Consider the following 16,362-nt stretch of genomic DNA (forward strand, 5'->3'; position numbering starts at 1 on the left):
AAAAAAAAAAAAATGGCACTGATGAACCCAGTGACAGAACAAGAATAAAGATGCAGATGTAGAGAATGGACTTCAGGACATAGGATGAGGGGGCACAAAGGGGAAGCTGGGATGAAGTGAGAGAGTAACATAGACATATATACACTATCAAATGTAAAATAGATAGCTTGTGGGAAGGTCCTGCATATCATAAAGGGATAAACTCAATGATGGGTGATGACTTAGAGGGCCAGGATTGTGAGGGTGGGAGGGAGCCATGGGAGGGTAGGGATATGGATATATGTATAAATACAGCTGATTCACTTTGGCGTACCTCAAAAATTGGCACAATAGTGTATTCCAATTGTATTCCAATAAAGAACTTAAGAAAAAAAATAATGTATCAGTTATAAGCAGTTTGCTCATCCTTGACAGCCATGAAAGTGAAAGTCATATAGTCAAATAGAGGCACTAAAAAATTTTAGCACTGTGCAGATGAAGAGAACCATAGCTAGTAATCTTAGAGTATTCATATTCCACCAGGAAGTCAGCTCTAAAGTGGAGATGCAACTCTAGGCTGATTCTACCTGATGCCATTAAATTTTAAATTCTAACCCTTCATGTTTTGATTACACCCCTGACAAATAAATGTATTTCACTATGTCTGGTTGTCAATAGTGAGGGAGCCAGTCAATTTAATTTAAGTTTTTGGTGACAGATTTATTTAAAGTTATACATTTCAAAACTGGTATTTGAGTTTATAGATAATCCCTTAGACCTATTTAAACAACAACAACAACAACAACAACTTCATTTGGTGTGCAGGCAAAATAAAATCATAAATGATGGGGGAGCTTTTTCTGCCCAGCAACACAAATTTCTTATCTTACATAAATGTCTAAAGAGAAAGGATACTGGATGACATATGTCTTTCTACTGAGCACAGTGGTATTCCCTCTATACAGTAATCCTATCCATAGAGGGTTTTCTGTGATCACTCAGCCTCTTGTTGCATCTATTAAAGGTCTCCCCTGCATGCACCATAAACATTACATCATCTCTCATATTTGGAAAACATTTCACTGATGACAAAACAATGTTCACATATACCATCTCATTTAATCCTTACTCTACAATTAGTATCATAATTAGTATTCTACAGAGGCAGAACCTTAAACTGAGTGACTTTCCTAGTTCTGCAAGCATGCAATACTGATACCAGTATTGAAACACAAGAGTTAAAGAACTTCTGATATAAAGGCTTGGATTTTGAAACCAGCTCAGTTATAAATGATTATATAAGTTTATGTTTATGATTTTGTCTTTATTCACCCCTTTTTATTCATGGCCAGGAAGAAAGGCTAAACATTAGAGTGGGTTTCTATGTACCTTCCAAATGAAATTAGCTTACAACATTATAAAAACAAATAAATATGGACTTCCTAGGTGACGCAGTGGTAAAGAAACTGCCTGCCAAGGCAGGGGACACGGGTTCAAGCCCTGCCCTGGGAAGATTCCACATGCCATGGAGCAACTAAGCCCGTGCACCACAACTATTGAGCCTCTGCTCTAGAGCCCATGAGCCACAACTACTGAGCCCATGTGCCACAACTATTGAAGCCCACGTGCCTAGGTCCCGTGCTCCACAACAAGAGAAGCCATTACAATGAGGAGCCTCTGCATCACAATGAAGAGTAGCCCCCACTTGCAGCAACTAGAGAAAGCCCATGTGCAGCAATGAAGACCCAACACAGCCAATAAATAAATTAAACTAATTAATTAATTAATTAAAAAAATAAATATATGGAAATTTTGATTCATGCCTTCCTGCAGAAACCAAATATTTACTCACTCTGGAGCTCTACTCTACTGACCCAACTAAAGAGAGAATGAGTTTTGGATATGATTTCTTCAAGTGCTGGCTAATTATACAGCTTGGAAGAAAAATAAAGAATATGATACCTATTTTCCTTATGACTAAACAATTTGTTATTGTTTCCCACAGAAAATGTTCAGATTCTCAATTTAGTATATTGTTGTGTACTCATGATAGTATGGGGCTCTGAAGCTGTTAAATTCCATGTGTTTAAATCATGGAGAGTTAAGAAAAGTTGGCATTTAGTTGTTTTTATATAATATCAGGAGTGAAAAATATTTTCATCCACTGTAAGAATTTTTTTTCCAACACTAGAGATCTGTTCTTTGAATAGACTACATTGCTCTCAAGTGTGTATAATTGTCTTTGTCAATATGGCTCTCTTTCTGGCCTATTCTTTCCTTCCATTATTAATTCAAATTGTACACATTTTTTAAATTACTAGAACTAGTTACACTGAGCTTCATAGTAAACTTTGATAGGTAATTGGGTAATTTTATTTATCCTGATAATTTTGGAAATGTTCCTGAATTTTTCTTTGCTCTTTTAATTTTCTTTAACAATGTTAGAAATGCTTGAAAAATATATAGAAAAGCACTGGTGAGGGGAGAGTTAAGATGGCAGCAGAGTAGAAGGACATGGAGTTCATCTCTCTCCACGGATGTATCAGGAATACAACTATAGATGCAATAATTCTCACAGAAACCTGGCTGAACACTAGCAGAAGACCTTGGACACCAGAAAGGACTATAAGATCCCTGTACAGCTGGGTAGGATGCAAAAAAGAAGGGAGAAGAAGGAGGAGAGGAAACAAGACAGGACCTGCACCCCAGGGCAGGGGAGCTGAAGCAGAGGCGAGATTCCTGAATTAAGGGAAACCCCTTTCCGATGGGGAAATCCTCTCCAAAGAAGAAATCCATTGGGATAGAAGGGAGGCATTTGGAGCTGTCAGAAAAAGGTGAAGCAGCTGATCTGTGGCAGACGGGACAGAGTGAGAAATACACAGATAATCCTTACCATGGCTCTGTGTGTCCCAAACTGAAATGTGTGTTCACAGGTGTGCAAGGGGGCTGGGAGCTGGAGTGTGGGGGTCAGAGAACAGGCCCAGTGTGTGAACTTCTGTTAGCTGCAGGGAGACAGAATGAGGGGATGGGAGAGAGGAAGTCCAGAGCAGAGAATGCCTACTGGGGAAGACTGGGCTGCCATGGAAGCAGGGCACTGCTGCTGAGTCACATGCAGGGGGAGGAGCCACTATTGTAGCCTCTCTCTCCCCACACTGTGGTGTCTGCTGGTGAACAATAAAGGAAGCCCTCTCCAGGGCTGGCTGTAGTGTGCTGGTTGATGAGTAATAGAAAAAGCCCCCTAAAGGGCTGACCATTGTGTGCCTGCTGCCAATCTTCAGTAAAAGACTGGCCAGGGCTGGCCCTCACTAGGGCCATATCTCTTACACTCATGGCCACTGGCTTCCCTGCACATTTGGTGCTGCTGCTGGAGCTTCCATGACCCAAGCAGTTATACCACCTCTGCACCCTGTCCTCACTGAGGCTACCCAAGAGCTCCAAGGCAGCCTCAGGACCAGACTTCTGTGGGTGGACCACATGCAGAGGTGGAGATAAAACCAAAGCTGAATGTCAGGGACAGGGGGATGAAAGAAGAGGATCAAAAATCTTTCCATCAGCTGTACAAGCTGCAGATTAAATCCCTGTGATCAGCTAGGTAGACCCTGTGTCTAAGGAATTTCTGAGTAGACAAAAGAGTGTCCTCACAAATGAAAACAGTCTAGCTCTGGCAGCTGTGGACTTTGGGGGCAAGCACTTAGAAGGATTGGGCCATATCAGAGTCTGAGTCATCCCCACAGCAGGGCAAGAGTCCAACCCAGAGGCAGAGGAGGGCCTCTTGGGGAGGAGGAGGTGGGCTGTGGCTCAAGGTGTGTGCAAGGACACTTATGGCTGAGACCCCAAGGAAACATAATTATTATTATTAATTGTATTGTTTTGGTTCATTCTTTTGGTTCTGGTTTTTGTTTTGCTTTTGTTTGTGTGCTGTCATTGTTTTAGTATTTTTAAATTAATCTTATGGGATCTTCATATTTTAAAACATATTTTTTATTTTTACTTTTATTTTTGATATATTTCTGTTTCTAGTTTGCTTTTCTATTGTGCTGTGTTCTTTTCCCTTCTTTTTTCTTTTTTTCTTTTATATATACATGTATTTATATTTCCATTTCTACTTTTCTGTTGTTCTGTTCTGCTGTTCTGTTGTTCCCTTTTTATTTTAATTTATTTTAATCTTATTTTATCTTATTTTATATTTAATCATTTTTATGGTTTTGTTCTGTTACCTTGCTTTATTCTTCAGTTGCCACACTGCTTTGGTTTTTGTTTTTAGATTCTGTGTTTTTCTTAGTTCTGATTCTAATTGTTTGATTTTGTTTTGGGGTTGTGCTCTTGCATTTTGTATTATTTGATTCTGTTTTTGTTTCTTGTATGTGATTGTTTGTTTCCTTGTTTCTGTTTCTTTTTTTCCACCATTTCTCTAGGGTTTTGGTGGTCTCTCTCTCTCTCTTTTTGTCTTTAATTTGTATTTTATTTTATTTTATATTTCTATCTCTACATTGCTCTTCTGTTGTTCTGTCTGCTTTCCCCTTTCTCTCTTTTTTTTTTGAATCATTTTATTTCTTCACTTTATTCTTCAGCTGGCACTCTACTTTTGTTTTGCTTTGTTTTGTTTTTGTTTTTGTTGGTTTTCTTTTTAGTCTCTGATTCTGTTCTGGGTTTCTTTTGTCTCATTGTTCTCTTGCTCTTTGTTTTACTTGGTTCTGATTTTGTTTCTTTTGTGTGTGTGTTTACTTGTTTCTTTTTTTTTGTTTGTTTGATTTAAATTTTTACCATTAGTCTGGGGCTTGATTATTTTTTAAATCCACTTTATTGGTGGGATAAGCAACCTGCAGGCTCAGGGTTCCTTGAACAGAAGTCAGCCCCGAGGCTCTGGGGTGGGAGCACTGAGTCCAGGACACTGGATCACTAGAGAATTCCTGGCCACAGGAAAGATTAATTGCCAAAAGCTCTCACAGAGGCCTCTATCAGAATCCAAGACCTGGATCCTCCCAACAGCCTGCAGCTCCCATAGCTGGATGCCTCACATCAAATAACAAGACAGGAATACAAACCCACCCATTAGCACACAGACTACCTAAAGTCATACTAAGCTAACAGACACCACAAAATGCACTACCTGACATGGCCCTGCTCATCAGAGGGAAAAGACCCAGCAACACCCATCAGAACACAGGTACCAGTCTGCCCCATCAGGAAGCCTACTCAGGACACTGGACTAACCTACCACCAGGGGCAGAGAACAGAAGCTAGAGAAAATACAACTCTACAGCCTAGGGAAAGGAAACCTCAAATATTATAAATTAAACAAAATGAGAAGACAAAGAAATATCTTGCAGCCAAAGGAGCAAGATAAAAAATGACAAGGCCAAATAAATGGAGAAGAAATAGGCAAACTGCCTGAAAAAGAATTCAGAGTAATGATAGTAAAACTGATCCAAAATCTCAGAAACAGAATACAAGAAATATTTAACAAGGAACTAGAAGAACTAAAAGCAAATAAAAAGTAATGAAAAACACAATAATGAAAATAAAAAATACTCTAGATGGAATAATAGCAGAATAACTGAGGCAGAAGAATGAGTAAGTGAGTTGGAAGACAGAATGGTGGAAATAACTGCCACAGAGCAGAATTAGGAAAATGAATGAAAAGAATGCAGAACAGTCTCTGAGACCTCAGAGGAAATAGTAAGCACACCAACATTAGAATAATAGGTGTCCCAGAGAGGAAGAAAAGAGAAAGTGTCTAAGAGAATAATTGAAGAGAATATAGTCAAAAATTTCCCCAACATGGGAAAAGAAATAGTCAATCAAGTCCAGGAAGTATAGAGTGTCCTATACAGGATTAATCCAAAGAGAACGATGCCAAGACACCATTAATCAAACTAACAAAAATTAAACATAAAGAAAAACTATTAGAAGCAGCAAGGGAAAAGCAACAAATAATATACAAGGGGACCCCTATAAGGTTAACAGCTGATGTTCATGCAGAAACACTGCAGGCCAGAAGGGAGTGGCAGGATATTTTTAAACTGATGAAAGTGAAAAGCCTACAACCAAGACTACTCTACCCAGCAAGAATCTCATTCAGATTCAACAGAGAAATCAAAAGCTTTCAGACAAGTAAAAGTTAACAGAATTCAGCACCACCAAACTACCTTTACAACAAATGCTAAAGGAACTTCTCTAAGCAGGAAACACAAGAGAAGGAAAACACCTACAAAAACAATCCCAAAACAATTAACAAAATGGTAATAGGAATATACATATCAATAATTACCTTAAATATAAATAGATTAAATGTGCCAACCAAAAGACACAGACTGGCTGATTGGATGGAGAAAAAAGACCCATATACATGCTGTCTATAAGAGACTCACTTCAGACCTAGGGATACACACAGACTGAAAGTGAGGGGATGGAAAAAGATGTCCCATGCAAATGGAAGTCAAAAGAAAGCTGGGGTAGTAATACTCATATCAGACATATTAGAGTTTAAAATAAAGACTATTACAAGACACAAGGAAGGACACTACATATGATCTAGGGATCAATTCAAGAAGAAAATATAACAATTGTAAATATCTAGGCACCCTACATAGGAACACCTCATTATATAAGGTAAATCCCAACATCTATAGAAGAGGAAATCTACAGTAACACAATAATAGTAGGGGACTTTAACACCCCACTTACACCAATGGACAGATCAGGCAAACATAAAATAAATAAGGAAAGAAAAGCTTTAAATGACACATTAGGCCAGAAGGAATTATTTGATATTTATCAGATATTCCATTCAAAAACTAAAGAATATACTTTTTTTCTCAAGTGAACATGAATCATTCTCCAGAATAGATCACATCTTGGGTCACAGATCAAGCCTCAGTAAATTTAGGAAAATTGAAATTGCATCAAGCATCTTGTCTTACCACAATACTATGAGACTAGATATTAATTACAGGAAAAAAAAAACTGAAATTTACAAACACATGGAGGCTGAACAATATGCAATTAAAAAACCAAGAGTTCACTGGATAAATCAAACAGGAAATCAAAAAATACCTAGAACAAATGGCAATGGAAACATGATGATGCAAAACCTATAGGATGCAGCAAAAGAAGTTATAAGAGGGAAGTTTACAACAATACAATCCTACCTCAAGAAACAAGAGAAGTCTTGAATAAACAATCTAACATTATATCTAAAACAGTTAGAAAAAGAACAAAAAATCCCAAAGTTAGCAGAAAGAAAGAAATCAAAAAGATCAGATCAGAAATAAAAATGATGAAAAACAAATGAAGGAAACAACAGCAAAGGTCAATAAAAACTAAAAGCTTGTTTTTTGAGAAGATAAACAAAATTGATAAACCGTTAGTGAGACTCATCAGGGAAAAAAGGGACAAGACATAAATCAACAGTGTTAGAAATGAAAAAGGAGAAGTAACAAGTGACAAGGTAGAAATTCAAAGGATCATGAGAGACTACTGCAAATAACTATATGCCAATAAAATGGACAACATAGAAGAAGTGGGCAAACTCTTAGAAAAGTACAACTTTCCAAGAGTAAACCAAGAAAAAATAAAAGATATGAACACACCAATCACAAGCACTGAAATTGAAACTGTGATTAAAACTCTTCCATCAAACAAAAGCCCAGGGCCAGATGGCTTCACAGGCAAACGTTTATAGAGGAGCTAACACCTATTCTTCTCAATCTCTTCCAAAATTTAGCAGAGGGAAAAACATTCCCAAACTCATTCTATGAGTCCACCATCACTCTGATACCAAAACCAGACAAAGATGTGACAAAAAAAAAAAAGAAAATTACAGTCCAATAGCACTGAGGAATGTACATGAAAAAACACTCAACCAAATACTAGCAAACAGAATCCAACAGCACACTAAAAGGATCATACAACATGATCAAGTGGGGTTTATCCCAGGAATGCACAGATTCTTCAATATATGCAAATCAATCAATGTGATACATCATATTAACAAATTGAAGGATAATAACCATATGATAATCCCAATAAATGCAGAAAAAGGTTTTGACAACATTCAACATGCATTTATGACAAAAACTCTACAGAAAGTGGGCATAGAAGGAAACTACCTCAACATAATAAAAGCCATATATGAAAAACCCACAGACATCATTCTCAATGTTAAAAAATTGAAAGCAGTCCATCTAAGAACAGGAAGACGACAAGGGTGCCCACTTTCACCACTGTTATCTGACATAGTTTTGGAAGTTTTAGCCATGGCAATCAGAGAAGTAATAGAAATTAAAGTAATCCAAATTGGAAAAGAAGTTAGATTGTCACTATTTGCAGATGACACGATACTACACACAGAAAATCCTAAAGATGCCACCAGAAAATTACTAGTGCTAGTGAATGAATTTAGTAAAGTAGCAGGACACAAATTTAATGCACAGAAATCCCTTGCATTTCTATACACTAACAACAAAATATCAGAAAGAGAAACTAAGGAAACACTCCCATTTACTATTTTTTTTCCCATTTACTATTGCAGCCAAAAGAATAAAATACCTAGGAATAAACCTACCTAAGGAGGCAGAAGACCTATATGCAGAAAACTATAAGGCGCTGATGAAAGAAATCAAAGAAAATACAAACAGATGGAGAGATATACCATGTTATCGGATTGGAAGGATCAATACTGTCAAAATGACTATACTACCCAAAGCAATCTACAGGTTCAACGCAATCCCTATCAAATTACCAATGGCATTTTTCACAGAACTAGAACAGACATAGAAAACAGACTTGAGGACACAGGATGGAGAGTGGATGCTGGGACAAAGTGAGAGAGCAGCATTAACATACATCCACTACCAAATATAAGATAGATAGCTAGTGGGAGGCTGCTGCATAGCACAGGGAGATCGACTTGATGCTTGGTGATGACCTAGAGGCATGGAATAGGGAGGGTGGGAGGGACACTCAAGAAGAAGGGGATATGGGGATATATGTATAAATACACCTGATTTACTTTGTTGTAGAGCAGAAACTGGCACAATATTTGTAAAGCAATTATACTCCAATAAAGATCTAAAGAAAAAAATTAAATTAAATTAAAAAAAAGAAAAGCACTGGTGTGATATTTATTTGATTTGCACTCTTTCAGAGGAACATTTAAAAAGAAATGAGGTCCTCAGTTGTTTTGTTCATTTTACATTTTTAAATTAATTTGTTTTATATTGTTTATATACTGCAATAGTATCTTTTTCTTAAATTGAAAGGCTCATCAAATTCCAACTGTCCACAAAGGTTATTTAGAACTCTATTAATAGTGGGTGTCTGAACAGTCCGTGTTATTCCTTACATCTTTCTGGGTGCAAGTGTGCTGTAAGAGACCTTTGTTACATATAAGCAAAGAAAGATGATCCTCCAGCATGCTACAATACTGGCAATTTTTTTTTAATTTTTTTAATCCATCAACAAAGAAAATATAATCCCCCAGCAGGCCACAGTACACAGTACCCCCATTGCGTACTGAAACTTGAAGGCCCTGAAGTATGGCCTTTAAGCACTTGACTCACTCAGCAATTTAGCCCAAACTCAACAGCCCTTAAATGTAGTGATTTCTCTTGTGAATTGAGATAAACATATCTTCTTGGTCCACACCCTCATATATTTCCACACAGTTCCTTACCACTTGGAAGTTCAGTCTCTATCACAGAGCTGTTTAATTAGATGATCTACAAATTGCTGAGAGCAGTGCTAAACCATGACAGCAAGGGGTCTTTTAGTGATTCATTAAGATGCACTGTTGGTGGGAATGTAAGTTGGTACAGCCACTATGGAAAACAGTTTGTATATTCCTTAAAAAACTAAAAATGGAACTATTATATGACCCAGCAATCCCACTATGGGGCATAAACCATGAGAAACCATAATCCAAAAAGAAACATGTACCATAATGTTCATTGCAGCACTGTTTACAATAGTCAGGATGTGGAAGCAATCTAAATGCCTGTCAACAGATGAATGGATAAAGATGTGGTACATATATACAATGCAATATTACTCAGCCTTAAACAGGAATGAAACTGAGTTATTTGTAATGTGGTGGATAGACCTAGAGTCTGGCATACAGAGAGAAGTAAGCCAGAAAGAGAAAAACAAATACTGTATGCTAACTCATATGTATTGAATCTAAAAAAAAAAAAAAAAAAAAAAAAAAGTACTGATGAACCCAGTGACAGGGCTAGAATAAAGATGTAGTTGTAGAGAATAGACTTGAGGACATGGGTGGAGTGAGGCAAATGGGAAGCTGGGACAAAGTGAGAGAGTAGTATTGACATATATACACTACCAAATGCAAAATAGTTAGCTCCTGGGAAGGTCCTGCATATCATAAGGAGATAAACTCAATGATGGGAGAGGACTTCGACAGCCAGGATAGGGAGGGTGTGAGGGAGTCGTGGGAGGGTGGGGATATGGGGGGATATGTATAAATGCAGCTGATTCACTTTGGTGTATTTCAAAAACTGGCATAACAGTGTAAAGCAAATATATTCCAATAAAGAGCTTTAAGTATATATATATATATATATATATATATATATATATATATATATATATATACATATATATATTTCAAAAGCCATGTGTGATTACTAGTGTAAGCCCTCTGGGTTTTAAAATGTCATTCTCAATCAAATATACCAAAAGGGGATCGTTATCTGGACTCTAGAGGCAAGAAGAGAAACAAGAATTCAAAGGATATATGTACTTCAGTTTCAAAATATCCTCTTCTGGGAAATTTCCAGAGTTCTTACTATGTCTTCTTTATGTAGGCATATTGCATTATGCATTTCCCACTCTGAGCATTAAAGCTTCATAATGAGATAAGCAAATCCCCCACAACTGGTATCATAATATTGCCTGAATCCTCTTATATGTCCAAAATCTGATAGTAATCAATGGGACATAATAGAAAGTGATGAATATAAAGTATCTGAAGATACTAGAATACATGAAATTTTGTAGGTAAGGGCACTAATTCCTGTATCTGGGAGCACATTTATGCTTGATTTTGAAATCTTGATTCTTTAGGAGGAATCCCACATTTTTGCTCTTAATTGTGACTGATGCTCACCAAAAAATTAAGCAAAAATAATATTAATAGAATTCATGGAGCTAAGTTTTACTGAAAATGTATTGAATTGAATGTGGTGAGATACATATATATGTATACATACATACATATATATACACATATGTATCTTATGAGTATATAAAAATTTTATTTAAAGCAAAACCAACAAATTTTCCCCCTAAGTTGATAAAACACACACAAACAAAATGAATAACTATAGTTATATAATTTCCTATAACTAGGAAGTGGCAGAATTAAGGCTGAAATATATTTTTGACTTCACAAGTGTCTCTCTTTAGCCCCTGGGCTCTGGGCCCTTAATCATGGTTTTTGATTGTCTATGAATTATGTATTTTATTCTATTAATTTTAAGAAAAAAATATGAGTATGATGAAACACGTATGAACCAAGGTAACTTAGGTAATTATCATTTATCTTCCTGTCTTAAATTTGATTTTTACCAATCGCTACTTGTGTATGATTTATTTTATTCTGTATTTTCAGGTACTTTATAGCCCATGTTGTATGTTTTGCCTTTGTTTGGATTAGTAATAATTTCCCATTTCTTATTACATACTGCATGGTGTCACATGTTTTCATTAATGTTTTTCCTTGTTTCATTTCATAGTAGACCTTAATTAATACCTCAATCTGTTATTTATCTCTGAAAATATATAGCTCATCTTTTTCTTTTTTTTTTCATAAAGAAATATGTATGATTAGCTCTGCCCTTTTAATTCTCAATTATCTGGCTCAAAGATGCAAGAGTGAATTCAAATGTCTCTTTTCTATGAAGATGTTGTTAAAACAATAGAAAACCAGAATTATGTGCCCTCACACAACTTGCTGTCTGCATTGACATGACTTTATTTTTCCATTGTTTTCAGCATAATTTTACTAAAAATTCCTGGAGATTCCTGCCCAAGAAAATAACTTTAAACTTTATTACAGGAATTTACAGAGAGACTTGTTAACTCTTAATAGAATCAACAGCTATCCCAAATGCATTTAATTTTGGGCCTCAGAAGTTTGCTTTGGTTTTCTTCCAAATCATAAACTTTATTTTTTTACCAGTCTTAACTGAATCTCATAATAAGAGACTTGCCTTCAACTAAACCTCAAAATTTCAACAAATTTGACCTTGTCCTTTTCCTGGGAAACATTATAAAAACCTTGCTGAGGAAGTATTTTCCCTTACTGAGGTAAGAAATAAATTAAGTTTTGTCTTATCTACATGCAGTAGTAGTGATGTCTGAAGAGCAAGCATTCTTAACAAACACCTAGTAGTTTTTAATTCTCAAGGACTAAGTTCTGGAAATAAAATATATTAAAGATATAATGTAATTAATATGGAAATACACCTGCATAAATGGAGTGGGAATAAATGTAAATAAATAAGTGAAAATGAAATAGCTGAATTCCATGCAAAACACATTATTCATTGATTTTATTTTATTTTTTGTTTTCAAAAGACATATTTGATTTGATTTGATTTGATTTATTTTTCATTGAGCTATAGTTGATGTACAGTATTATATGTTTGAGGTGTACAACAGTGATTCACAATTTTTAGAAGTTATATTCCATTTATAGCTATTATAGAATATAGGTTATATTCCTTATGTTACACAATATATCCTTGTAGCTTGTTTATTTTATACATAGTAGCTTGTGTCTCTTAATGCCCTACCCCTGTTTTTCACCTCCTCACTCCCCTTTCCCCACTGGTAACCACTAGTTTGTTTTCTATATCTGTGAGTCTGTTTCTTTTTTGTTATATTCACTAGTTTATTGTATTTTTTAGATTCCACATATAAGTGATAGCATAGACTATTTGCCTTTCTCTGTCTGACATACTTCACTTAACATTATACTCTCCAAGTCAATTCATGTTATTACAAATGGCAAAATTCCTTTATTTTCTTATGGCTGAGTAGTATATCATTGTATAGATGTACCACACCTTCTTTACCCATTCACTGGTTGATGGGCTTAGGATGTTTCCATACTTTGGCAATTGTAAATAACACTACTGTGAATATTGAGGGGTATGTATATTTTCAAATTAATGTTTTCAGTTTTCAGATATATACCCAAAAGTGGAATTGCTGGATCATATGGCAGTTATATTTTTAGTATTTAGAGAAAAGTCTATCATGTCTTACATACTGGCTGTACAAATTTACACCCCATTAATGTACAAGGGTTCCCTTTTCTCCACATTCTCATCAATAAATGCTATTTGTGATTTTTTATTTTGATGACAGCCATTATGACAGGTATGAAGTGATATCTCATAGTGGTTTTGATTTGCATTTCCCTGATGATTAAAGACAATGAGTATCTTTTCATGTGCCGGTTGGCTATCTGTATATCTTCTCAGGAAAAATGTCTGTTCAGATCGTCTCCTCATTTTCTAATTGAGGTGTTTGTTCTTTTAGTACTGAGTTGTATGAGTTGTTTTTATATTATGGATATTAACCCCTTATTGGTCATGTCATTTGCAAATATTTTCTCTCATTCAGTAGGTTTTTTTCATTTTGTCAATGGGTTCTTTTGATATGCAAAAGCTTTTAAGTTTAATTAGGTACCATTTGTTTTCTTTTTCTTTTATTTCCTTTCTTTTAGAAGACAGGTCCAAAAAGTATTGCTATGATTTATGTCAAACAGTGTTAGACCTAAGTTTTCTTCTAGGATTATGTTTTCCCATCTTACATTTAGGTCTTTAATCCATTTTGAGTTTATTTTTGTATATGGTGTTAGAGAATGTTCTAATTTCATTATTTTACATGTAGCTGTCCAGTTTTCCTAGCAACACTTACTGAAAAGACTATTTATTTCTTCTTTTATATTCTTGCCTCCTTTATTGTAGATTAATTAACCATAAGTACATGGGTTTATTTCTGGGTTCCTTATTCTATTCCATTGCACTACATGTCTATTTTATGCCAGTGCAATACTGTTGTAATCACTGTAGCTTTGTAGCTTAGTCTGAAGCCAGGGAATATGATTCCTCCAGCTCTAATCTTCTTTTTTGATATTGCTTTGCTTATATGTGGTCTTTTGTGTTTCCACACAGGTTTTGAAATTATTTGTTCTAGTTCTGGTAAAAACTGCCCTTGCTATTTTGATAGGGATTGCATTGAATCTGTAGGCTGCCTTTGCTAGTATGATCTTTTTATCAATATGAATTCTTCCAAATTATGAACATGGTATATATTTTCATCTGTTTGTAACAAATCAACTTCAATTTCTTTCACAGTGTTTTATTATATGTTTCTGTGTACAGTTTTGTAACCTCTGTAGGTAAGTTTATTCATAGGTATTTTTTTCTTTTTGATGTGATTATAAATATAATTGCTCCTTAATTTCTCTTTCTAATAGTTTATTGTCAGTGTATAGAAATACAACAGATTTCTGTATATTAATTTTTTATCCTGCAACTTTACCAAATTCATTTATGAGCTCTAATAGTTTTCTGGTGGTGTCTTTAGAATTTTCTGTGTGTGGTATCATGTCTTCTGCAAACAGTGGCAGTTTTATTCTTCCTTTGCAATATGGATTCCTTTTATTTATTTTCCTTGTCTGACTGCAGTGACTAGACCTTACAATACTATGTTGAATTAAAGTTGCTACACTGGGCATCCTGATCTTGTTCCTTATCTCAGAAGAAATGCTTTCAGCTTTTTACCATTGAGTTTGATGTTAGCTCTTGGCTTGTGTATATGGCCTTCATTATGTTGAATATTCCCTCTGTGCCCATTATCTGGAGAGCTTTCATCATGAAAGGATGTTGAATTTTGTCAGAAGCTTTTTCTGTATCTTTTGAGATGATCATATGATTTTTATTTTTCAGTTTGTTAAAGTGGTTCATCTCATCAATCAATTTGTGGACATAGAAAAATCCTTGCATCTGTGGGATAAATCACATTTGATCTTGATGTATGATCCTTTCCAAGTCTCATTGAACTTGATTTGCCAATTCTGTTTAGGATTTTTGCATCATGTTCATCAGTGATATTGGCCTGTGATTTTCTTTTTCTTCCTTTTCTTTCCTTTTCTTTCTTTCTTTCTTTCTTTCTTTCTTTCTTTCTTTCTTTCTTTCTTTCTTTCTTTCTTTCTTTCTTTCTTTCTTTCTTTCCTTCCTTCCTTCTTTCTTTTGTGGTATCTTTGTCTGATTTTGTTATCATAGTGATGCTGGCCTCACAGAAGGAAATCAGAAGCATTCCTTCTGACAATTTTTAGACTAGTTTGAGAACAGGTGTTAACTCTTCTTTAAATGCTTGGAAGAATTTACCTGTGAAGTCATCTGGTCCTGGGCATTTGGTTGTTGGAATTGTTTTATTACTGATTCAGTTTCATTGTTTGCAATGGATCTGTCCATATTTTTTACTTCTCCCTGATTCAGTCTTGGGAGATTGTACATTTCTAGAAATTTGTCCATTATTCTAGGTTGTCTATTTTATTGGCATGTAGTTGCTTACAGTAGTCTCTTTTGATCCTTTATGTTTTTGTGGTGTCAGTTGTAACTTTTATTTCATTTCTACTCATTGATTTGTGCCCTCTCTCTTCTTTTCTAGATGATCCTGGCTAAAGGTTTATAATTTTGTTTATCTTTTCAAAGAAACAGCACTTAGCTTCATAGATCTTATTTTTCTTTTTTTTTTTTTTAGTTTATATTTCATTTTTTTCTTTCTGATTTTTATGATGTCTTTCCATAACTAACTTTGGACTTTGTGTGTTCTTCTTTTTCTACATTCTTTAGGTGTAAGTTTAGGTTGTTTATTTGAGATTTTTCATTATTCCTGAGGTAATCTGGTATTGCTATAAACTTCCCTCTTGAAACTAATTTTTCTGCATCCCATAAATTTTGGCTTTTTGTGTTCCCATTTTCACTTGTCTCCATATATTTCTTGATTTTTTTCTTTGATTTTGTTATGATTCATTGGTTGTTTGGTAGCATTTTGTTTAGCTTCCATGTTTGTATTTTTTTCATGTTTTTTTCTTGTAGTTCATTTCTAGTCTCATAGGGTCATGTTCAGAAAAGATGTTGATATGGCTTAAATTTACTGAGGCTTGTTTTATGGCCTAGCATGTGATCTATTGTGGAGAATGTACCATACACACTTCAAAACAATGTGTATTCTGCTGCTTTTGGATTAAATGCTCTATATAAATCTATTAACTCAGTATGGTCTAATATGGCACCTAAGGCCACTGTTTTATTTATTTTCTGTCTGGGTGATCTGTCCATTGAT

Source organism: Hippopotamus amphibius, chromosome 7 (genome assembly GCF_030028045.1).
Source record: "Hippopotamus amphibius kiboko isolate mHipAmp2 chromosome 7, mHipAmp2.hap2, whole genome shotgun sequence".
In the NCBI taxonomy this organism is placed as follows: Eukaryota; Metazoa; Chordata; class Mammalia; order Artiodactyla; family Hippopotamidae; genus Hippopotamus; species Hippopotamus amphibius.